Below are 26,532 nucleotides of genomic sequence, written 5' to 3'. Positions count from 1 at the left end.
CCCAGAATACCATTCATAGTATAGACCTCGACATGGCTGAGGGTTGACATACTTTTGGCCACGCCCCTTTTGCCAAGAAGCCCCTAAACCCATTGAAATAGCATTGGAGGTTTAAGATCGTTAGGCCCCGCCCCTTTGGGTCCAGAAGCCCAGAATACCATTCATAGTATAGAACTCGACATGGCTGAGGGTTGATATACTTTTGGCCACGCCCCTTTGTCCTAGAAGCCCCTAAACCCATTGAAATAGCATTGGGGGTTTAAATTCATTAGGCCCCGCCCCTTTGGGTCCAGAAGCCCAGAATACCATTCATAGTATAGAGCTCGACATGGCTGAGGGTTGAGATTCTTTTGGCCACGCCCCTTTTGCCTAAAAGCCCCTAAACCCATTGAAATAGCATTGGGGGTTTAAATTCGTTAGGCCCCGCCCCTTTGGGTCCAGAAGCCCAGAATACCATTCATAGTATAGAGCTCGACATGGCTGAGGGTTGACATACTTTTGGCCACGCCCCTTTTGCCTAAAAGCCCCTAAACCCATTGAAATAGCATTGGGGGTTTAAATTCGTTAGGCCCCGCCCCTTTGTTTCCAGAAGCCCAGAATACCATTCATAGTATAGACCTCGACATGGCTGAGGGTTGACCTACTTTTGGCCACGCCCCTTTTGCCTAGAAGCCCCTTAACCCATTGAAATAGCATTGGGGGTTTAAATTCGTTAGGCCCCGCCCCTTTGGGTCCAGAAGCCCATAATACCATTCATAGTATAGACCTCGACATGGCTGAGGGTTGACATACTTTTGGCCACGCCCCTTTTGGCAAGAAGCCCCTAAACCCATTGAAATAGCATTGGGGGTTTAAATTCGTTAGGCCCCGCCCCTTTGGGTCCAGAAGCCCAGAATACCATTCATAGTATAGACCTCGACATGGCTGAGGGTTGACCTACTTTTGGCCACGCCCCTTTTGCCTAAAAGCCCCTAAACCCATTGAAATAGCATTGGTGGTTTAAATTCGTTAGGCCCCGCCCCTTTGGGTCCAGAAGCCCAGAATACCATTCATAGTATAGACCTCGACATGGCTGAGGGTTGACATACTTTTGGCCACGCCCCTTTTGCCAAGAAGCCCCTAAACCCATTGAAATAGCATTGGAGGTTTAAGATCGTTAGGCCCCGCCCCTTTGGGTCCAGAAGCCCAGAATACCATTCATAGTATAGAACTCGACATGGCTGAGGGTTGAGATACTTTTGGCCACGCCCCTTTGTCCTAGAAGCCCCTAAACCCATTGAAATAGCATTGGTGGTTTAAATTCGTTAGGCCCCGCCCCTTTGGGTCCAGAAGCCCAGAATACCATTCATAGTATAGACCTCGACATGGCTGAGGGTTGAGATTCTTTTGGCCACGCCCCTTTTGCCTAAAAGCCCCTAAACCCATTGAAATAGCATTGGGGGTTTAAATTCGTTAGGCCCCGCCCCTTTGGGTCCAGAAGCCCAGAATACCATTCATAGTATAGAGCTCGACATGGCTGAGGGTTGAGATTCTTTTGGCCACGCCCCTTTTGCCTAAAAGCCCCTAAACCCATTGAAATAGCATTGGGGGTTTAAATTCGTTAGGCCCCGCCCCTTTGGGTCCAGAAGCCCAGAATACCATTCATAGTATAGAGCTCGACATGGCTGAGGGTTGACATACTTTTGGCCACGCCCCTTTTGCCTAAAAGCCCCTAAACCCATTGAAATAGCATTGGGGGTTTAAATTCGTTAGGCCCCGCCCCTTTGTTTCCAGAAGCCCAGAATACAATTCATAGTATAGACCTCGACATGGCTGAGGGTTGACCTACTTTTGGCCACGCCCCTTTTGCCTAGAAGCCCCTTAACCCATTGAAATAGCATTGGGGGTTTAAATTAGTTAGGCCCCGCCCCTTTGGGTCCAGAAGCCCAGAATACCATTCATAGTATAGAACTGGACATGGCTGAGGGTTGACCTACTTTTGGCCACGCCCCTTTTGCCTAGAAGCCCCTTAACCCATTGAAATAGCATTGGGGGTTTAAATTAGTTAGGCCCCGCCCCTTTGGGTCCAGAAGCCCAGAATACCATTCATAGTATAGAACTGGACATGGCTGAGGGTTGAGCTACTTTTGGCCACGCCCCTTTTTCCTAGAAGCCCCTAAACCCATTGAAATAGCATTGGTGGTTTAAATTCGTTAGGCCCCGCCCCTTTGGGTCCAGAAGCCCAGAATACCATTCATAGTATAGAGCTCGACATGGCTGAGGGTTGAGATTCTTTCGGCCACGCCCCTTTTGCCTAAAAGCCCCTAAACCCATTGAAATAGCATTGGGGGTTTAAATTCGTTAGGCCCCGCCCCTTTGGGTCTAGAAGCCCAGAATACCATTCATAGTATAGAGCTCGACATGGTTGAGGGTTGACATACTTTTGGCCACGCCCCTTTTGCCTAAAAGCCCCTAAACCCATTGAAATAGCATTGGGGGTTTAAATTCGTTAGGCCCCGCCCCTTTGTTTCCAGAAGCCCAGAATACCATTCATAGTATAGACCTCGACATGGCTGAGGGTTGACCTACTTTTGGCCACGCCCCTTTTGCCTAAAAGCCCCTTAACCCATTGAAATAGCATTGGGGGTTTAAATTAGTTAGGCCCCGCCCCTTTGGGTCCAGAAGCCCAGAATACCATTCATAGTATAGAACTGGACATGGCTGAGGGTTGAGATACTTTTGGCCACGCCCCTTTTTCCTAGAAGCCCCTAAACCCATTGAAATAGCATTGGTGGTTTAAATTCGTTAGGCCCCGCCCCTTTGGGTCCAGAAGCCCAGAATACAATTCATAGTATAGACCTCGACATGGCTGAGGGTTGAGATACTTTTGACCACGCCCCTTTTTGCCTAAAAGCCCCTAAACCCATTGAAATAGCATTGGTGGTTTAAATTCGTTAGGCCCCGCCCCTTTGGGTCCAGAAGCCCAGAATACCATTCATAGTATAGACCTCGACATGGCTGAGGGTTGAGCTACTTTTGGCCACGCCCCTTTTGCCTAGATATCCCTAAACCTATTGAAATAGCATTGGGGGTTTAAATTCGTTAGGCCCCGCCCCTTTGGGTCCAGAAGCCCAGAATACCATTCATAGTATAGACCTCGACATGGCTGAGGGTTGACAATATTTTTGCCACGCCCCTTTTGCCAAGAAGCCCCTAAACCCATTGAAATAGCATTGGGGGTTTAAATTCGTTAGGCCCCACCCCTTTGGGTCCAGAAGCCCAGAATACCATTCCTAGTATAGACCTCGACATGGCTGAGGGTTGACATACTTTTGGCCACGCCCCTTTTGCCAAGAAGCCCCTAAACCCATTGAAATAGCATTGGAGGTTTAAGATCGTTAGGCCCCGCCCCTTTGGGTCCAGAAGCCCAGAATACCATTCATAGTATAGAACTCGACATGGCTGAGGGTTGATATACTTTTGGCCACGCCCCTTTGTCCTAGAAGCCCCTAAACCCATTGAAATAGCATTGGGGGTTTAAATTCATTAGGCCCCGCCCCTTTGGGTCCAGAAGCCCAGAATACCATTCATAGTATAGAGCTCGACATGGCTGAGGGTTGAGATTCTTTTGGCCACGCCCCTTTTGCCTAAAAGCCCCTAAACCCATTGAAATAGCATTGGGGGTTTAAATTCGTTAGGCCCCGCCCCTTTGGGTCCAGAAGCCCAGAATACCATTCATAGTATAGAGCTCGACATGGCTGAGGTTTGACATACTTTTGGCCACGCCCCTTTTGCCTAAAAGCCCCTAAACCCATTGAAATAGCATTGGGGGTTTAAATTCGTTAGGCCCCGCCCCTTTGTTTCCAGAAGCCCAGAATACCATTCATAGTATAGACCTCGACATGGCTGAGGGTTGACCTACTTTTGGCCACGCCCCTTTTGCCTAGAAGCCCCTTAACCCATTGAAATAGCATTGGGGGTTTAAATTCGTTAGGCCCCGCCCCTTTGGGTCCAGAAGCCCATAATACCATTCATAGTATAGACCTCGACATGGCTGAGGGTTGACATACTTTTGGCCACGCCCCTTTTGGCAAGAAGCCCCTAAACCCATTGAAATAGCATTGGGGGTTTAAATTCGTTAGGCCCCGCCCCTTTGGGTCCAGAAGCCCAGAATACCATTCATAGTATAGACCTCGACATGGCTGAGGGTTGACCTACTTTTGGCCACGCCCCTTTTGCCTAGAAGCCCCTTAACCCATTGAAATAGCATTGGGGGTTTAAATTCGTTAGGCCCCGCCCCTTTGGGTCCAGAAGCCCAGAATACCATTCATAGTATAGAACTGGACATGGCTGAGGGTTGAGATACTTTTGGCCACGCCCCTTTTTCCTAGAAGCCCCTAAACCCATTGAAATAGCATTGGTGGTTTAAATTCGTTAGGCCCCGCCCCTTTGGTCCAGAAGCCCAGAATACCATTCATAGTATAGACCTCGACATGGCTGAGGGTTGAGATACTTTTGACCACGCCCCTTTTTGCCTAAAAGCCCCTAAACCCATTGAAATAGCATTGGTGGTTTAAATTCGTTAGGCCCCGCCCCTTTGGGTCCAGAAGCCCAGAATACCATTCATAGTATAGACCTCGACATGGCTGAGGGTTGAGATACTTTTGGCCACGCCCCTTTTGCCTAGAAGCCCCTAAACCCATTGAAATAGCATTGGGGGTTTAAATTCGTTAGACCCCGCCCCTTTGGGTCCAGAAGCCCAGAATACCATTCATAGTATAGACCTCGACATGGCTGAGGGTTGAGCTACTTTTGGCCACGCCCCTTTTGCCTAGATATCCCTAAACCTATTGAAATAGCATTGGGGGTTTAAATTCGTTAGGCCCCGCCCCTTTGGGTCCAGAAGCCCAGAATACCATTCATAGTATAGACCTCGACATGGCTGAGGGTTGACATACTTTTGGCCACGCCCCTTTTGCCAAGAAGCCCCTAAACCCATTGAAATAGCATCGGGGGTTTAAATTCGTTAGGCCCCACCCCTTTGGGTCCAGAAGCCCAGAATACCATTCATAGTATAGACCTCGACATGGCTGAGGGTTGACATACTTTTGGCCACGCCCCTTTTGCCAAGAAGCCCCTAAACCCATTGAAATAGCATTGGAGGTTTAAGATCGTTAGGCCCCGCCCCTTTGGGTCCAGAAGCCCAGAATACCATTCATAGTATAGAACTCGACATGGCTGAGGGTTGAGATACTTTTGGCCACGCCCCTTTGTCCTAGAAGCCCCTAAACCCATTGAAATAGCATTGGTGGTTTAAATTCGTTAGGCCCCGCCCCTTTGGGTCCAGAAGCCCAGAATACCATTCATAGTATAGACCTCGACATGGCTGAGAGTTGAGATTCTTTTGGCCACGCCCCTTTTGCCTAAAAGCCCCTAAACCCATTGAAATAGCATTGGGGGTTTAAATTCGTTAGGCCCCGCCCCTTTGGGTCCAGAAGCCCAGAATACCATTCATAGTATAGAGCTCGACATGGCTGAGGGTTGAGATTCTTTTGGCCACGCCCCTTTTGCCTAAAAGCCCCTAAACCAATTGAAATAGCATTGGGGGTTTAAATTCGTTAGGCCCCGCCCCTTTGGGTCCAGAAGCCCAGAATACCATTCATAGTATAGAGCTCGACATGGCTGAGGGTTGACATACTTTTGGCCACGCCCCTTTTGCCTAAAAGCCCCTAAACCCATTGAAATAGCATTGGGGGTTTAAATTCGTTAGGCCCCGCCCCTTTGTTTCCAGAAGCCCAGAATACCATTCATAGTATAGACCTCGACATGGCTGAGGGTTGACCTACTTTTGGCCACGCCCCTTTTGCCTAGAAGCCCCTTAACCCATTGAAATAGCATTGGGGGTTTAAATTAGTTAGGCCCCGCCCCTTTGGGTCCAGAAGCCCAGAATACCATTCATAGTATAGAACTGGACATGGCTGAGGGTTGAGATACTTTTGGCCACGCCCCTTTTTCCTAGAAGCCCCTAAACCCATTGAAATAGCATTGGTGGTTTAAATTTGTTAGGCCCCGCCCCTTTGGGTCCAGAAGCCCAGAATACCATTCATAGTATAGAGCTCGACATGGCTGAGGGTTGAGATTCTTTCGGCCACGCCCCTTTTGCCTAAAAGCCCCTAAACCCATTGAAATAGCATTGGGGGTTTAAATTCGTTAGGCCCCGCCCCTTTGGGTCTAGAAGCCCAGAATACCATTCATAGTATAGAGCTCGACATGGCTGAGGGTTGACATACTTTTGGCCACGCCCCTTTTGCCTAAAAGCCCCTAAACCCATTGAAATAGCATTGGGGGTTTAAATTCGTTAGGCCCCGCCCCTTTGTTTCCAGAAGCCCAGAATACCATTCATAGTATAGACCTCGACATGGCTGAGGGTTGACCTACTTTTGGCCACGCCCCTTTTGCCTAAAAGCCCCTTAACCCATTGAAATAGCATTGGGGGTTTAAATTAGTTAGGCCCCGCCCCTTTGGGTCCAGAAGCCCAGAATACCATTCATAGTATAGAACTGGACATGGCTGAGGGTTGAGATACTTTTGGCCACGCCCCTTTTTCCTAGAAGCCCCTAAACCCATTGAAATAGCATTGGTGGTTTAAATTTGTTAGGCCCCGCCCCTTTGGGTCCAGAAGCCCAGAATACAATTCATAGTATAGACCTCGACATGGCTGAGTGTTGAGATACTTTTGACCACGCCCCTTTTTGCCTAAAAGCCCCTAAACCCATTGAAATAGCATTGGTGGTTTAAATTCGTTAGGCCCCGCCCCTTTGGGTCCAGAAGCCCAGAATACCATTCATAGTATAGACCTCGACATGGCTGAGGGTTGAACTACTTTTGGCCACGCCCCTTTTGCCTAGAAGCCCCTAAACCTATTGAAATAGCATTGGGGGTTTAAATTCGTTAGGCCCCGCCCCTTTGGGTCCAGAAGCCCAGAATACCATCCATAGTATAGACTTCGACATGGCTGAGGGTTGAGCTACTTTTGGCCACGCCCCTTTTGCCTAGATATCCCTAAACCTATTGAAATAGCATTGGGGGTTTAAATTCGTTAGGCCCCGCCCCTTTGGGTCCAGAAGCCCAGAATACCATTCATAGTATAGACCTCGACATGGCTGAGGGTTGACAATATTTTGGCCACGCCCCTTTTGCCAAGAAGCCCCTAAACCCATTGAAATAGCATTGGGGGTTTAAATTCGTTAGGCCCCACCCCTTTGGGTCCAGAAGCCCAGAATACCATTCATAGTATAGACCTCGACATGGCTGAGGGTTGACATACTTTTGGCCACGCCCCTTTTGCCAAGAAGCCCCTAAACCCATTGAAATAGCATTGGAGGTTTAAGATCGTTAGGCCCCGCCCCTTTGGGTCCAGAAGCCCAGAATACCATTCATAGTATAGAACTCGACATGGCTGAGGGTTGATATACTTTTGGCCACGCCCCTTTGTCCTAGAAGCCCCTAAACCCATTGAAATAGCATTGGGGGTTTAAATTCATTAGGCCCCGCCCCTTTGGGTCCAGAAGCCCAGAATACCATTCATAGTATAGAGCTCGACATGGCTGAGGGTTGAGATTCTTTTGGCCACGCCCCTTTTGCCTAAAAGCCCCTAAACCCATTGAAATAGCATTGGGGGTTTAAATTCGTTAGGCCCCGCCCCTTTGGGTCCAGAAGCCCAGAATACCATTCATAGTATAGAGCTCGACATGGCTGAGGGTTGACATACTTTTGGCCACGCCCCTTTTGCCTAAAAGCCCCTAAACCCATTGAAATAGCATTGGGGGTTTAAATTCGTTAGGCCCCGCCCCTTTGTTTCCAGAAGCCCAGAATACCATTCATAGTATAGACCTCGACATGGCTGAGGGTTGACCTACTTTTGGCCACGCCCCTTTTGCCTAGAAGCCCCTTAACCCATTGAAATAGCATTGGGGGTTTAAATTCGTTAGGCCCCGCCCCTTTGGGTCCAGAAGCCCATAATACCATTCATAGTATAGACCTCGACATGGCTGAGGGTTGACATACTTTTGACCACGCCCCTTTTGGCAAGAAGCCCCTAAACCCATTGAAATAGCATTGGGGGTTTAAATTCGTTAGGCCCCGCCCCTTTGGGTCCAGAAGCCCAGAATACCATTCATAGTATAGACCTCGACATGGCTGAGGGTTGACCTACTTTTGGCCACGCCCCTTTTGCCTAGAAGCCCCTTAACCCATTGAAATAGCATTGGGGGTTTAAATTCGTTAGGCCCCGCCCCTTTGGGTCCAGAAGCCCAGAATACCATTCATAGTATAGAACTGGACATGGCTGAGGGTTGAGATACTTTTGGCCACGCCCCTTTTTCCTAGAAGCCCCTAAACCCATTGAAATAGCATTGGTGGTTTAAATTCGTTAGGCCCCGCCCCTTTGGTCCAGAAGCCCAGAATACCATTCATAGTATAGACCTCGACATGGCTGAGGGTTGAGATACTTTTGACCACGCCCCTTTTTGCCTAAAAGCCCCTAAACCCATTGAAATAGCATTGGTGGTTTAAATTCGTTAGGCCCCGCCCCTTTGGGTCCAGAAGCCCAGAATACCATTCATAGTATAGACCTCGACATGGCTGAGGGTTGAGATACTTTTGGCCACGCCCCTTTTGCCTAGAAGCCCCTAAACCCATTGAAATAGCATTGGGGGTTTAAATTCGTTAGGCCCCGCCCCTTTGGGTCCAGAAGCCCAGAATACCATTCATAGTATAGACCTCGACATGGCTGAGGGTTGAGCTACTTTTGGCCACGCCCCTTTTGCCTAGATATCCCTAAACCTATTGAAATAGCATTGGGGGTTTAAATTCGTTAGGCCCCGCCCCTTTGGGTCCAGAAGCCCAGAATACCATTCATAGTATAGACCTCGACATGGCTGAGGGTTGACATACTTTTGGCCACGCCCCTTTTGCCAAGAAGCCCCTAAACCCATTGAAATAGCATTGGGGGTTTAAATTCGTTAGGCCCCACCCCTTTGGGTCCAGAAGCCCAGAATACCATTCATAGTATAGACCTCGACATGGCTGAGGGTTGACATACTTTTGGCCATGCCCCTTTTGCCAAGAAGCCCCTAAACCCATTGAAATAGCATTGGAGGTTTAAGATCGTTAGGCCCCGCCCCTTTGGGTCCAGAAGCCCAGAATACCATTCATAGTATAGAACTCGACATGGCTGAGGGTTGAGATACTTTTGGCCACGCCCCTTTGTCCTAGAAGCCCCTAAACCCATTGAAATAGCATTGGTGGTTTAAATTCGTTAGGCCCCGCCCCTTTGGGTCCAGAAGCCCAGAATACCATTCATAGTATAGACCTCGACATGGCTGAGGGTTGAGATTCTTTTGGCCACGCCCCTTTTGCCTAAAAGCCCCTAAACCCATTGAAATAGCATTGGGGGTTTAAATTCGTTAGGCCCCGCCCCTTTGGGTCCAGAAGCCCAGAATACCATTCATAGTATAGAGCTCGACATGGCTGAGGGTTGAGATTCTTTTGGCCACGCCCCTTTTGCCTAAAAGCCCCTAAACCCATTGAAATAGCATTGGGGGTTTAAATTCGTTAGGCCCCGCCCCTTTGGGTCCAGAAGCCCAGAATACCATTCATAGTATAGAGCTCGACATGGCTGAGGGTTGACATACTTTTGGCCACGCCCCTTTTGCCTAAAAGCCCCTAAACCCATTGAAATAGCATTGGGGGTTTAAATTCGTTAGGCCCCGCCCCTTTGTTTCCAGAAGCCCAGAATACCATTCATAGTATAGACCTCGACATGGCTGAGGGTTGACCTACTTTTGGCCACGCCCCTTTTGCCTAGAAGCCCCTTAACCCATTGAAATAGCATTGGGGGTTTAAATTAGTTAGGCCCCGCCCCTTTGGGCCCAGAAGCCCAGAATACCATTCATAGTATAGAACTGGACATGGCTGAGGGTTGAGATACTTTTGGCCACGCCCCTTTTTCCTAGAAGCCCCTAAACCCATTGAAATAGCATTGGTGGTTTAAATTCGTTAGGCCCCGCCCCTTTGGGTCCAGAAGCCCAGAATACCATTAATAGTATAGAGCTCGACATGGCTGAGGGTTGAGATTCTTTTGGCCACGCCCCTTTTGCCTAAAAGCCCCTAAACCAATTGAAATAGCATTGGGGGTTTAAATTCGTTAGGCCCCGCCCCTTTGGGTCCAGAAGCCCAGAATACCATTCATAGTATAGAGCTCGACATGGCTGAGGGTTGACATACTTTTGGCCACGCCCCTTTTGCCTAAAAGCCCCTAAACCCATTGAAATAGCATTGGGGGTTTAAATTCGTTAGGCCCCGCCCCTTTGTTTCCAGAAGCCCAGAATACCATTCATAGTATAGACCTCGACATGGCTGAGGGTTGACCTACTTTTGGCCACGCCCCTTTTGCCTAGAAGCCCCTTAACCCATTGAAATAGCATTGGGGGTTTAAATTAGTTAGGCCCCGCCCCTTTGGGTCCAGAAGCCCAGAATACCATTCATAGTATAGAACTGGACATGGCTGAGGGTTGAGATACTTTTGGCCACGCCCCTTTTTCCTAGAAGCCCCTAAACCCATTGAAATAGCATTGGTGGTTTAAATTCGTTAGGCCCCGCCCCTTTGGGTCCAGAAGCCCAGAATACCATTCATAGTATAGACCTCGACATGGCTGAGGGTTGAGATTCTTTCGGCCACGCCCCTTTTGCCTAAAAGCCCCTAAACCCATTGAAATAGCATTGGGGGTTTAAATTCGTTAGGCCCCGCCCCTTTGGGTCTAGAAGCCCAGAATACCATTCATAGTATAGAGCTCGACATGGCTGAGGGTTGACATACTTTTGGCCACGCCCCTTTTGCCTAAAAGCCCCTAAACCCATTGAAATAGCATTGGGGGTTTAAATTCGTTAGGCCCCGCCCCTTTGTTTCCAGAAGCCCAGAATACCATTCATAGTATAGACCTCGACATGGCTGAGGGTTGACCTACTTTTGGCCACGCCCCTTTTGCCTAAAAGCCCCTTAACCCATTGAAATAGCATTGGGGGTTTAAATTAGTTAGGCCCCGCCCCTTTGGGTCCAGAAGCCCAGAATACCATTCATAGTATAGAACTGGACATGGCTGAGGGTTGAGATACTTTTGGCCACGCCCCTTTTTCCTAGAAGCCCCTAAACCCATTGAAATAGCATTGGTGGTTTAAATTCGTTAGGCCCCGCCCCTTTGGGTCCAGAAGCCCAGAATACAATTCATAGTATAGACCTCGACATGGCTGAGTGTTGAGATACTTTTGACCACGCCCCTTTTTGCCTAAAAGCCCCTAAACCCATTGAAATAGCATTGGTGGTTTAAATTCGTTAGGCCCCGCCCCTTTGGGTCCAGAAGCCCAGAATACCATTCATAGTATAGACCTCGACATGGCTGAGGGTTGAACTACTTTTGGCCACGCCCCTTTTGCCTAGAAGCCCCTAAACCTATTGAAATAGCATTGGGGGTTTAAATTCGTTAGGCCCCGCCCCTTTGGGTCCAGAAGCCCAGAATACCATTCATAGTATAGACCTCGACATGGCTGAGGGTTGAGCTACTTTTGGCCACGCCCCTTTTGCCTAGATATCCCTAAACCTATTGAAATAGCATTGGGGGTTTAAATTCGTTAGGCCCCGCCCCTTTGGGTCCAGAAGCCCAGAATACCATTCATAGTATAGACCTCGACATGGCTGAGGGTTGACATACTTTTGGCCACGCCCCTTTTGCCAAGAAGCCCCTAAACCCATTGAAATAGCATTGGGGGTTTAAATTCGTTAGGCCCCACCCCTTTGGGTCCAGAAGCCCAGAATACCATTCATAGTATAGACCTCGACATGGCTGAGGGTTGACATACTTTTGGCCACGCCCCTTTTGCCAAGAAGCCCCTAAACCCATTGAAATAGCATTGGAGGTTTAAGATCGTTAGGCCCCGCCCCTTTGGGTCCAGAAGCCCAGAATACCATTCATAGTATAGAACTCGACATGGCTGAGGGTTGAGATACTTTTGGCCACGCCCCTTTGTCCTAGAAGCCCCTAAACCCATTGAAATAGCATTGGGGGTTTAAATTCGTTAGGCCCCGCCCCTTTGGGTCCAGAAGCCCAGAATACCATTCATAGTATAGACCTCGACATGGCTGAGGGTTGAGATACTTTTGACCACGCCCCTTTTTGCCTAAAAGCCCCTAAACCCATTGAAATAGCATTGGTGGTTTAAATTCGTTAGGCCCCGCCCCTTTGGGTCCAGAAGCCCAGAATACCATTCATAGTATAGACCTCGACATGGCTGAGGGTTGAGATACTTTTGGCCACGCCCCTTTTGCCAAGAAGCCCCTAAACCCTTTGAAATAGCATTGGAGGTTTAAGATCGTTAGGCCCCGCCCCTTTGGGTCCAGAAGCCCAGAATACCATTCATAGTATAGAACTCGACATGGCTGAGTGTTGAGATACTTTTGGCCACGCCCCTTTGTCCTAGAAGCCCCTAAACCCATTGAAATAGCATTGGTGGTTTAAATTCGTTAGGCCCCGCCCCTTTGGGTCCAGAAGCCCAGAATACCATTCATAGTATAGACCTCGACATGGCTGAGGGTTGAGATTCTTTTGGCCACGCCCCTTTTGCCTAAAAGCCCCTAAACCCATTGAAATAGCATTGGGGGTTTAAATTCGTTAGGCCCCGCCCCTTTGGGTCCAGAAGCCCAGAATACCATTCATAGTATAGAGCTCGACATGGCTGAGGGTTGAGATTCTTTCGGCCACGCCCCTTTTGCCTAAAAGCCCCTAAACCCATTGAAATAGCATTGGGGGTTTAAATTCGTTAGGCCCCGCCCCTTTGGGTCTAGAAGCCCAGAATACCATTCATAGTATAGAGCTCGACATGGCTGAGGGTTGACATACTTTTGGCCACGCCCCTTTTGCCTAAAAGCCCCTAAACCCATTGAAATAGCATTGGGGGTTTAAATTCGTTAGGCCCCGCCCCTTTGTTTCCAGAAGCCCAGAATACCATTCATAGTATAGACCTCGACATGGCTGAGGGTTGACCTACTTTTGGCCACGCCCCTTTTGCCTAAAAGCCCCTTAACCCATTGAAATAGCATTGGGGGTTTAAATTAGTTAGGCCCCGCCCCTTTGGGTCCAGAAGCCCAGAATACCATTCATAGTATAGAACTGGACATGGCTGAGGGTTGAGATACTTTTGGCCACGCCCCTTTTTCCTAGAAGCCCCTAAGCCCATTGAAATAGCATTGGTGGTTTAAATTCGTTAGGCCCCGCCCCTTTGGGTCCAGAAGCCCAGAATACAATTCATAGTATAGACCTCGACATGGCTGAGGGTTGAGATACTTTTGACCACGCCCCTTTTTGCCTAAAAGCCCCTAAACCCATTGAAATAGCATTGGTGGTTTAAATTCGTTAGGCCCCGCCCCTTTGGGTCCAGAAGCCCAGAATACCATTCATAGTATAGACCTCGACATGGCTGAGGGTTGAACTACTTTTGGCCACGCCCCTTTTGCCTAGAAGCCCCTAAACCTATTGAAATAGCATTGGGGGTTTAAATTCGTTAGGCCCCGCCCCTTTGGGTCCAGAAGCCCAGAATACCATCCATAGTATAGACCTCGACATGGCTGAGGGTTGAGCTACTTTTGGCCACGCCCCTTTTGCCTAGATATCCCTAAACCTATTGAAAAAGCATTGGGGGTTTAAATTCGTTAGGCCCCGCCCCTTTGGGTCCAGAAGCCCAGAATACCATTCATAGTATAGACCTCGACATGGCTGAGGGTTGACATACTTTTGGCCACGCCCCTTTTGCCAAGAAGCCCCTAAACCCATTGAAATAGCATTGGGGGTTTAAATTCGTTAGGCCCCACCCCTTTGGGTCCAGAAGCCCAGAATACCATTCATAGTATAGACCTCGACATGGCTGAGGGTTGACATACTTTTGGCCAATCCCCTTTTGCCAAGAAGCCCCTAAACCCATTGAAATAGCATTGGAGGTTTAAGATCGTTAGGCCCCGCCCCTTTGGGTCCAGAAGCCCAGAATACCATTCATAGTATAGAACTCGACATGGCTGAGGGTTGATATACTTTTGGCCACGCCCCTTTGTCCTAGAAGCCCCTAAACCCATTGAAATAGCATTGGGGGTTTAAATTCATTAGGCCCCGCCCCTTTGGGTCCAGAAGCCCAGAATACCATTCATAGTATAGAGCTCGACATGGCTGAGGGTTGAGATTCTTTTGGCCACGCCCCTTTTGCCTAAAAGCCCCTAAACCCATTGAAATAGCATTGGGGGTTTAAATTCGTTAGGCCCCGCCCCTTTGGGTCCAGAAGCCCAGAATACCATTCATAGTATAGAGCTCGACATGGCTGAGGGTTGACATACTTTTGGCCACGCCCCTTTTGCCTAAAAGCCCCTAAACCCATTGAAATAGCATTGGGGGTTTAAATTCGTTAGGCCCCGCCCCTTTGTTTCCAGAAGCCCAGAATACCATTCATAGTATAGACCTCGACATGGCTGAGGGTTGACATACTTTTGGCCACGCCCCTTTTGCCTAAAAGCCCCTAAACCCATTGAAATAGCATTGGGGGTTTAAATTCGTTAGGCCCCGCCCCTTTGTTTCCAGAAGCCCAGAATACCATTCATAGTATAGACCTCGACATGGCTGGGGGTTGACATACTTTTGGCCACGCCCCTTTTGCCTAGAAGCCCCTAAACCCATTGAAATAGCTTTGGGGGTTTAAAATCGTTAGGCCCCGCCCCTTTGGGTCCAGAAGCCCAAAATACCATTAATACTATAGACCTCGACATGGCTGAGGGTTTAGCTACTTTTGGCCACGCCCCTTTTGCCTAGAAGCCCCTAAACCTATTGAAATAGCATTGGGGGTTTAATTTTGTTAGGCCCCGCCACTTTGGGTCCAGAAGCCCAGAATACCATTCATAGTATAGACCTCGACATGGCTGAGGGTTGAGATTCTTTTGGCCACGCCCCTTTTGCCTAAAAGCCCCTAAACCCATTGAAATAGCATTGGGGGTTTACATTCGTTAGGCCCCGCCCCTTTGGGTCCAGAAGCCCAGAATACCATTCATAGTATAGACCTCGACATGGCTGAGGGTTGACCTACTTTTGGCCACGCCCCTTTTGCCTAGAAGCCCCTAAACCCATTGAAATAGCATTGGGGGTTTAAATTCGTTAGGCCCCGCCCCTTTGGGTCCAGAAGCCCAGAATACCATTCATAGTATAGACCTCGACATGGCTGAGGGTTGACCTACTTTTGGCCACGCCCCTTTTGCCTAGAAGCCCCTAAACCCATTGAAATAGCATTGGGGGTTTAAATTCGTTAGGCCCCGCCCCTTTGGGTCCAGAAGCCCAGAATACCATTCATAGTATAGAACTGGACATGGCTGAGGGTTGAGATACTTTTGGCCACGCCCCTTTTTCCTAGAAGCCCCTAAACCCATTGAAATAGCATTGGTGGTTTAAATTCGTTAGGCCCCGCCCCTTTGGGTCCAGAAGCCCAGAATACCATTCATAGTATAGACCTCGACATGGCTGAGGGTTGAGATACTTTTGACCACGCCCCTTTTTGCCTAAAAGCCCCTAAACCCATTGAAATAGCATTGGTGGTTTAAATTCGTTAGGCCCCGCCCCATTGGGTCCAGAAGCCCAGAATACCATTCATAGTATAGACCTCGACATGGCTGAGGGTTGAGATCATTTTGGCCACGCCCCTTTTGCCTAGAAGCCCCTAAACCCATTGAAATAGCATTGGGGGTTTAAATTCGTTAGGCCCTGCCCCTTTGTTTCCAGAAGCCCAGAATACCATTCATAGTATAGACCTCGACATGGCTGAGGGTTGACCTACTTTTGGCCACGCCCCTTTTGCCTAAAAGCCCCTTAACCCATTGAAATAGCATTGGGGGTTTAAATTAGTTAGGCCCCGCCCCTTTGGGTCCAGAAGCCCAGAATACCATTCATAGTATAGACCTCGACATGGCTGAGGGTTGACCTACTTTTGGCCACGCCCCTTTTGCCTAGAAGCCCCTAAACCCATTGAAATAGCATTGGGGGTTTAAATTCGTTAGGCCCCGCCCCTTTGGGTCCAGAAGCCCAGAATACCATTCATAGTATAGAACTGGACATGGCTGAGGGTTGAGATACTTTTGGCCACGCCCCTTTTTCCTAGAAGCCCCTAAACCCATTGAAATAGCATTGGGGGTTTAAATTCGTTAGGCCCCGCCCCTTTGGGTCCAGAAGCCCAGAATACCATTCATAGTATAGACCTCGACATGGCTGAGGGTTGAGATACTTTTGACCACGCCCCTTTTTGCCTAAAAGCCCCTAAACCCATTGAAATAGCATTGGTGGTTTAAATTCGTTAGGCCCCGCCCCATTGGGTCCAGAAGCCCAGAATACCATTCATAGTATAGACCTCGACATGGCTGAGGGTTGAGATAATTTTGGCCACGCCCCTTTTGCCTAGAAGCCCCTAAACCCATTGAAATAGCATTGGTGGTTTAAATTCGTTAGGCCCCGCCCCTTTGGGTCCAGAAGCCCAGAATACCATTCATAGTATAGACCTCGACATGGCTGAGGGTTGAGCTACTTTTGGCCACGCCCCTTTTGCCTAGATATCCCTAAACCTATTGAAATAGCATTGGGGGTTTAAATTCGTTAGGCCCCGCCCCTTTGGGTCCAGAAGCCCAGAATACCATTCATAGTATAGACCTCGACATGGCTGAGGGTTGACAATATTTTGGCCACGCCCCTTTTGCCAAGAAGCCCCTAAACCCATTGAAATAGCATTGGGGGTTTAAATTCGTTAGGCCCCACCCCTTTGGGTCCAGAAGCCCAGAATACCATTCATAGTATAGACCTCGACATGGCTGAGGGTTGACATACTTTTGGCCACGCCCCTTTTGCCAAGAAGCCCCTAAACCCATTGAAATAGCATTGGAGGTTTAAGATCGTTAGGCCCCGCCCCTTTGGGTCCAGAAGCCCAGAATACCATTCATAGTATAGAACTCGACATGGCTGAGGGTTGATATACTTTTGGCCACGCCCCTTTGTCCTAGAAGCCCCTAAACCCATTGAAATAGCATTGGGGGTTTAAATTCATTAGGCCCCGCCCCTTTGGGTCCAGAAGCCCAGAATACCATTCATAGTATAGAGCTCGACATGGCTGAGGGTTGAGATTCTTTTGGCCACGCCCCTTTTGCCTAAAAGCCCCTAAACCCATTGAAATAGCATTGGGGGTTTAAATTCGTTAGGCCCCGCCCCTTTGGGTCCAGAAGCCCAGAATACCATTCATAGTATAGAGCTCGACATGGCTGAGGGTTGACATACTTTTGGCCACGCCCCTTTTGCCTAAAAGCCCCTAAACCCATTGAAATAGCATTGGGGGTTTAAATTCGTTAGGCCCCGCCCCTTTGTTTCCAGAAGCCCAGAATACCATTCATAGTATAGACCTCGACATGGCTGAGGGTTGACCTACTTTTGGCCACGCCCCTTTTGCCTAGAAGCCCCTTAACCCATTGAAATAGCATTGGGGGTTTAAATTCGTTAGGCCCCGCCCCTTTGGGTCCAGAAGCCCATAATACCATTCATAGTATAGACCTCGACATGGCTGAGGGTTGACATACTTTTGGCCACGCCCCTTTTGGCAAGAAGCCCCTAAACCCATTGAAATAGCATTGGGGGTTTAAATTCGTTAGGCCCCGCCCCTTTGGGTCCAGAAGCCCAGAATACCATTCATAGTATAGACCTCGACATGGCTGAGGGTTGACCTACTTTTGGCCACGCCCCTTTTGCCTAAAAGCCCCTAAACCCATTGAAATAGCATTGGTGGTTTAAATTCGTTAGGCCCCGCCCCTTTGGGTCCAGAAGCCCAGAATACCATTCATAGTATAGACCTCGACATGGCTGAGGGTTGACATACTTTTGGCCACGCCCCTTTTGCCAAGAAGCCCCTAAACCCATTGAAATAGCATTGGAGGTTTAAGATCGTTAGGCCCCGCCCCTTTGGGTCCAGAAGCCCAGAATACCATTCATAGTATAGAACTCGACATGGCTGAGGGTTGAGTTACTTTTGGCCACGCCCCTTTGTCCTAGAAGCCCCTAAACCCATTGAAATAGCATTGGTGGTTTAAATTCGTTAGGCCCCGCCCCTTTGGGTCCAGAAGCCCAGAATACCATTCATAGTATAGACCTCGACATGGCTGAGGGTTGAGATTCTTTTGGCCACGCCCCTTTTGCCTAAAAGCCCCTAAACCCATTGAAATAGCATTGGGGGTTTAAATTCGTTAGGCCCCGCCCCTTTGGGTCCAGAAGCCCAGAATACCATTCATAGTATAGAGCTCGACATGGCTGAGGGTTGAGATTCTTTTGGCCACGCCCCTTTTGCCTAAAAGCCCCTAAACCCATTGAAATAGCATTGGGGGTTTAAATTCGTTAGGCCCCGCCCCTTTGGGTCCAGAAGCCCAGAATACCATTCATAGTATAGAGCTCGACATGGCTGAGGGTTGACATACTTTTGGCCACGCCCCTTTTGCCTAAAAGCCCCTAAACCCATTGAAATAGCATTGGGGGTTTAAATTCGTTAGGCCCCGCCCCTTTGTTTCCAGAAGCCCAGAATACAATTCATAGTATAGACCTCGACATGGCTGAGGGTTGACCTACTTTTGGCCACGCCCCTTTTGCCTAGAAGCCCCTTAACCCATTGAAATAGCATTGGGGGTTTAAATTAGTTAGGCTCCGCCCATTTGGGTCCAGAAGCCCAGAATACCATTCATAGTATAGAACTGGACATGGCTGAGGGTTGACCTACTTTTGGCCACGCCCCTTTTGCCTAGAAGCCCCTTAACCCATTGAAATAGCATTGGGGGTTTAAATTAGTTAGGCCCCGCCCCTTTGGGTCCAGAAGCCCAGAATACCATTCATAGTATAGAACTGGACATGGCTGAGGGTTGAGCTACTTTTGGCCACGCCCCTTTTTCCTAGAAGCCCCTAAACCCATTGAAATAGCATTGGTGGTTTAAATTCGTTAGGCCCCGCCCCTTTGGGTCCAGAAGCCCAGAATACCATTCATAGTATAGAGCTCGACATGGCTGAGGGTTGAGATTCTTTCGGCCACGCCCCTTTTGCCTAAAAGCCCCTAAACCCATTGAAATAGCATTGGGGGTTTAAATTCGTTAGGCCCCGCCCCTTTGGGTCTAGAAGCCCAGAATACCATTCATAGTATAGAGCTCGACATGGCTGAGGGTTGACATACTTTTGGCCACGCCCCTTTTGCCTAAAAGCCCCTAAACCCATTGAAATAGCATTGGGGGTTTAAATTCGTTAGGCCCCGCCCCTTTGTTTCCAGAAGCCCAGAATACCATTCATAGTATAGACCTCGACATGGCTGAGGGTTGACCTACTTTTGGCCACGCCCCTTTTGCCTAAAAGCCCCTTAACCCATTGAAATAGCATTGGGGGTTTAAATTAGTTAGGCCCCGCCCCTTTGGGTCCAGAAGCCCAGAATACCATTCATAGTATAGAACTGGACATGGCTGAGGGTTGAGATACTTTTGGCCACGCCCCTTTTTCCTAGAAGCCCCTAAACCCATTGAAATAGCATTGGTGGTTTAAATTCGTTAGGCCCCGCCCCTTTGGGTCCAGAAGCCCAGAATACAATTCATAGTATAGACCTCGACATGGCTGAGGGTTGAGATACTTTTGACCACGCCCCTTTTTGCCTAAAAGCCCCTAAACCCATTGAAATAGCATTGGTGGTTTAAATTCGTTAGGCCCCGCCCCTTTGGGTCCAGAAGCCCAGAATACCATTCATAGTATAGACCTCGACATGGCTGAGGGTTGAACTACTTTTGGCCACGCCCCTTTTGCCTAGAAGCCCCTAAACCTATTGAAATAGCATTGGGGGTTTAAATTCGTTAGGCCCCGCCCCTTTGGGTCCAGAAGCCCAGAATACCATCCATAGTATAGACCTCGACATGGCTGAGGGTTGAGCTACTTTTGGCCACGCCCCTTTTGCCTAGATATCCCTAAACCTATTGAAATAGCATTGGGGGTTTAAATTCGTTAGGCCCCGCCCCTTTGGGTCCAGAAGCCCAGAATACCATTCATAGTATAGACCTCGACATGGCTGAGGGTTGACAATATTTTGGCCACGCCCCTTTTGCCAAGAAGCCCCTAAACCCATTGAAATAGCATTGGGGGTTTAAATTCGTTAGGCCCCACCCCTTTGGGTCCAGAAGCCCAGAATACCATTCCTAGTATAGACCTCGACATGGCTGAGGGTTGACATACTTTTGGCCACGCCCCTTTTGCCAAGAAGCCCCTAAACCCATTGAAATAGCATTGGAGGTTTAAGATCGTTAGGCCCCGCCCCTTTGGGTCCAGAAGCCCAGAATACCATTCATAGTATAGAACTCGACATGGCTGAGGGTTGATATACTTTTGGCCACGCCCCTTTGTCCTAGAAGCCCCTAAACCCATTGAAATAGCATTGGGGGTTTAAATTCATTAGGCCCCGCCCCTTTGGGTCCAGAAGCCCAGAATACCATTCATAGTATAGAGCTCGACATGGCTGAGGGTTGAGATTCTTTTGGCCACGCCCCTTTTGCCTAAAAGCCCCTAAACCCATTGAAATAGCATTGGGGGTTTAAATTCGTTAGGCCCCGCCCCTTTGGGTCCAGAAGCCCAGAATACCATTCATAGTATAGAGCTCGACATGGCTGAGGTTTGACATACTTTTGGCCACGCCCCTTTTGCCTAAAAGCCCCTAAACCCATTGAAATAGCATTGGGGGTTTAAATTCGTTAGGCCCCGCCCCTTTGTTTCCAGAAGCCCAGAATACCATTCATAGTATAGACCTCGACATGGCTGAGGGTTGACCTACTTTTGGCCACGCCCCTTTTGCCTAGAAGCCCTTTAACCCATTGAAATAGCATTGGGGGTTTAAATTCGTTAGGCCCCGCCCCTTTGGGTCCAGAAGCCCATAATACCATTCATAGTATAGACCTCGACATGGCTGAGGGTTGACATACTTTTGGCCACGCCCCTTTTGGCAAGAAGCCCCTAAACCCATTGAAATAGCATTGGGGGTTTAAATTCGTTAGGCCCCGCCCCTTTGGGTCCAGAAGCCCAGAATACCATTCATAGTATAGACCTCGACATGGCTGAGGGTTGACCTACTTTTGGCCACGCCCCTTTTGCCTAGAAGCCCCTTAACCCATTGAAATAGCATTGGGGGTTTAAATTCGTTAGGCCCCGCCCCTTTGGGTCCAGAAGCCCAGAATACCATTCATAGTATAGAACTGGACATGGCTGAGGGTTGAGATACTTTTGGCCACGCCCCTTTTTCCTAGAAGCCCCTAAACCCATTGAAATAGCATTGGTGGTTTAAATTCGTTAGGCCCCGCCCCTTTGGTCCAGAAGCCCAGAATACCATTCATAGTATAGACCTCGACATGGCTGAGGGTTGAGATACTTTTGACCACGCCCCTTTTTGCCTAAAAGCCCCTAAACCCATTGAAATAGCATTGGTGGTTTAAATTCGTTAGGCCCCGCCCCTTTGGGTCCAGAAGCCCAGAATACCATTCATAGTATAGACCTCGACATGGCTGAGGGTTGAGATACTTTTGGCCACGCCCCTTTTGCCTAGAAGCCCCTAAACCCATTGAAATAGCATTGGGGGTTTAAATTCGTTAGACCCCGCCCCTTTGGGTCCAGAAGCCCAGAATACCATTCATAGTATAGACCTCGACATGGCTGAGGGTTGAGCTACTTTTGGCCACGCCCCTTTTGCCTAGATATCCCTAAACCTATTGAAATAGCATTGGGGGTTTAAATTCGTTAGGCCCGCCCCTTTGGGTCCAGAAGCCCAGAATACCATTCATAGTATAGACCTCGACATGGCTGAGGGTTGACATACTTTTGGCCACGCCCCTTTTGCCAAGAAGCCCCTAAACCCATTGAAATAGCATTGGGGGTTTAAATTCGTTAGGCCCCACCCCTTTGGGTCCAGAAGCCCAGAATACCATTCATAGTATAGACCTCGACATGGCTGAGGGTTGACATACTTTTGGCCACGCCCCTTTTGCCAAGAAGCCCCTAAACCCATTGAAATAGCATTGGAGGTTTAAGATCGTTAGGCCCCGCCCCTTTGGGTCCAGAAGCCCAGAATACCATTCATAGTATAGAACTCGACATGGCTGAGGGTTGAGATACTTTTGGCCACGCCCCTTTGTCCTAGAAGCCCCTAAACCCATTGAAATAGCATTGGTGGTTTAAATTCGTTAGGCCCCGCCCCTTTGGGTCCAGAAGCCCAGAATACCATTCATAGTATAGACCTCGACATGGCTGAGAGTTGAGATTCTTTTGGCCACGCCCCTTTTGCCTAAAAGCCCCTAAACCCATTGAAATAGCATTGGGGGTTTAAATTCGTTAGGCCCCGCCCCTTTGGGTCCAGAAGCCCAGAATACCATTCATAGTATAGAGCTCGACATGGCTGAGGGTTGAGATTCTTTTGGCCACGCCCCTTTTGCCTAAAAGCCCCTAAACCAATTGAAATAGCATTGGGGGTTTAAATTCGTTAGGCCCCGCCCCTTTGGGTCCAGAAGCCCAGAATACCATTCATAGTATAGAGCTCGACATGGCTGAGGGTTGACATACTTTGGCCACGCCCCTTTTGCCTAAAAGCCCCTAAACCCATTGAAATAGCATTGGGGGTTTAAATTCGTTAGGCCCCGCCCCTTTGTTTCCAGAAGCCCAGAATACCATTCATAGTATAGACCTCGACATGGCTGAGGGTTGACCTACTTTTGGCCACGCCCCTTTTGCCTAGAAGCCCCTTAACCCATTGAAATAGCATTGGGGGTTTAAATTAGTTAGGCCCCGCCCCTTTGGGTCCAGAAGCCCAGAATACCATTCATAGTATAGAACTGGACATGGCTGAGGGTTGAGATACTTTTGGCCACGCCCCTTTTTCCTAGAAGCCCCTAAACCCATTGAAATAGCATTGGTGGTTTAAATTCGTTAGGCCCCGCCCCTTTGGGTCCAGAAGCCCAGAATACCATTCATAGTATAGAGCTCGACATGGCTGAGGGTTGAGATTCTTTCGGCCACGCCCCTTTTGCCTAAAAGCCCCTAAACCCATTGAAATAGCATTGGGGGTTTAAATTCGTTAGGCCCCGCCCCTTTGGGTCTAGAAGCCCAGAATACCATTCATAGTATAGAGCTCGACATGGCTGAGGGTTGACATACTTTTGGCCACGCCCCTTTTGCCTAAAAGCCCCTAAACCCATTGAAATAGCATTGGGGGTTTAAATTCGTTAGGCCCCGCCCCTTTGTTTCCAGAAGCCCAGAATACCATTCATAGTATAGACCTCGACATGGCTGAGGGTTGACCTACTTTTGGCCACGCCCCTTTTGCCTAAAAGCCCCTTAACCCATTGAAATAGCATTGGGGGTTTAAATTAGTTAGGCCCCGCCCCTTTGGGTCCAGAAGCCCAGAATACCATTCATAGTATAGAACTGGACATGGCTGAGGGTTGAGATACTTTTGGCCACGCCCCTTTTTCCTAGAAGCCACCTAAACCCATTGAAATAGCATTGGTGGTTTAAATTCGTTAGGCCCCGCCCCTTTGGGTCCAGAAGCCCAGAATACAATTCATAGTATAGACCTCGACATGGCTGAGTGTTGAGATACTTTTGACCACGCCCCTTTTTGCCTAAAAGCCCCTAAACCCATTGAAATAGCATTGGTGGTTTAAATTCGTTAGGCCCCGCCCCTTTGGGTCCAGAAGCCCATAATACCATTCATAGTATAGACCTCGACATGGCTGAGGGTTGAACTACTTTTGGCCACGCCCCTTTTGCCTAGAAGCCCCTAAACCTATTGAAATAGCATTGGGGGTTTAAATTCGTTAGGCCCCGCCCCTTTGGGTCCAGAAGCCCAGAATACCATCCATAGTATAGACCTCGACATGGCTGAGGGTTGAGCTACTTTTGGCCACGCCCCTTTTGCCAAGAAGCCCCTAAACCCATTGAAATAGCATTGGGGGTTTAAATTCGTTAGGCCCCACCCCTTTGGGTCCAGAAGCCCAGAATACCATTCATAGTATAGACCTCGACATGGCTGAGGGTTGACATACTTTTGGCCACGCCCCTTTTGCCAAGAAGCCCCTAAACCCATTGAAATAGCATTGGAGGTTTAAGATCGTTAGGCCCCGCCCCTTTGGGTCCAGAAGCCCAGAATACCATTCATAGTATAGAACTCGACATGGCTGAGGGTTGATATACTTTTGGCCACGCCCCTTTGTCCTAGAAGCCCCTAAACCCATTGAAATAGCATTGGGGGTTTAAATTCATTAGGCCCCGCCCCTTTGGGTCCAGAAGCCCAGAATACCATTCATAGTATAGAGCTCGACATGGCTGAGGGTTGAGATTCTTTTGGCCACGCCCCTTTTGCCTAAAAGCCCCTAAACCCATTGAAATAGCATTGGGGGTTTAAATTCGTTAGGCCCCGCCCCTTTGGGTCCAGAAGCCCAGAATACCATTCATAGTATAGAGCTCGACATGGCTGAGGGTTGACATACTTTTGGCCACGCCCCTTTTGCCTAAAAGCCCCTAAACCCATTGAAATAGCATTGGGGGTTTAAATTCGTTAGGCCCCGCCCCTTTGTTTCCAGAAGCCCAGAATACCATTCATAGTATAGACCTCGACATGGCTGAGGGTTGACCTACTTTTGGCCACGCCCCTTTTGCCTAGAAGCCCCTTAACCCATTGAAATAGCATTGGGGGTTTAAATTCGTTAGGCCCCGCCCCTTTGGGTCCAGAAGCCCATAATACCATTCATAGTATAGACCTCGACATGGCTGAGGGTTGACATACTTTTGACCACGCCCCTTTTGGCAAGAAGCCCCTAAACCCATTGAAATAGCATTGGGGGTTTAAATTCGTTAGGCCCCGCCCCTTTGGGTCCAGAAGCCCAGAATACCATTCATAGTATAGACCTCGACATGGCTGAGGGTTGACCTACTTTTGGCCACGCCCCTTTTGCCTAGAAGCCCCTTAACCCATTGAAATAGCATTGGGGGTTTAAATTCGTTAGGCCCCGCCCCTTTGGGTCCAGAAGCCCAGAATACCATTCATAGTATAGAACTGGACATGGCTGAGGGTTGAGATACTTTTGGCCACGCCCCTTTTTCCTAGAAGCCCCTAAACCCATTGAAATAGCATTGGTGGTTTAAATTCGTTAGGCCCCGCCCCTTTGGTCCAGAAGCCCAGAATACCATTCATAGTATAGACCTCGACATGGCTGAGGGTTGAGATACTTTTGACCACGCCCCTTTTTGCCTAAAAGCCCCTAAACCCATTGAAATAGCATTGGTGGTTTAAATTCGTTAGGCCCCGCCCCTTTGGGTCCAGAAGCCCAGAATACCATTCATAGTATAGACCTCGACATGGCTGAGGGTTGAGATACTTTTGGCCACGCCCCTTTTGCCTAGAAGCCCCTAAACCCATTGAAATAGCATTGGGGGTTTAAATTCGTTAGGCCCCGCCCCTTTGGGTCCAGAAGCCCAGAATACCATTCATAGTATAGACCTCGACATGGCTGAGGGTTGAGCTACTTTTGGCCACGCCCCTTTTGCCTAGATATCCCTAAACCTATTGAAATAGCATTGGGGGTTTAAATTCGTTAGGCCCCGCCCCTTTGGGTCCAGAAGCCCAGAATACCATTCATAGTATAGACCTCGACATGGCTGAGGGTTGACATACTTTTGGCCACGCCCCTTTTGCCAAGAAGCCCCTAAACCCATTGAAATAGCATTGGGGGTTTAAATTCGTTAGGCCCCACCCCTTTGGGTCCAGAAGCCCAGAATACCATTCATAGTATAGACCTCGACATGGCTGAGGGTTGACATACTTTTGGCCATGCCCCTTTTGCCAAGAAGCCCCTAAACCCATTGAAATAGCATTGGAGGTTTAAGATCGTTAGGCCCCGCCCCTTTGGGTCCAGAAGCCCAGAATACCATTCATAGTATAGAACTCGACATGGCTGAGGGTTGAGATACTTTTGGCCACGCCCCTTTGTCCTAGAAGCCCCTAAACCCATTGAAATAGCATTGGTGGTTTAAATTCGTTAGGCCCCGCCCCTTTGGGTCCAGAAGCCCAGAATACCATTCATAGTATAGACCTCGACATGGCTGAGGGTTGAGATTCTTTTGGCCACGCCCCTTTTGCCTAAAAGCCCCTAAACCCATTGAAATAGCATTGGGGGTTTAAATTCGTTAGGCCCCGCCCCTTTGGGTCCAGAAGCCCAGAATACCATTCATAGTATAGAGCTCGACATGGCTGAGGGTTGAGATTCTTTTGGCCACGCCCCTTTTGCCTAAAAGCCCCTAAACCCTTTGAAATAGCATTGGGGGTTTAAATTCGTTAGGCCCCGCCCCTTTGGGTCCAGAAGCCCAGAATACCATTCATAGTATAGAGCTCGAC

The sequence above is a fragment of the Crinia signifera genome, chromosome 3 (assembly GCF_055691185.1).
Source record: "Crinia signifera chromosome 3, ASM5569118v1, whole genome shotgun sequence".
Taxonomy (NCBI): domain Eukaryota; kingdom Metazoa; phylum Chordata; class Amphibia; order Anura; family Myobatrachidae; genus Crinia; species Crinia signifera.
Note: the sequence above shows the minus strand (reverse complement) of the source record.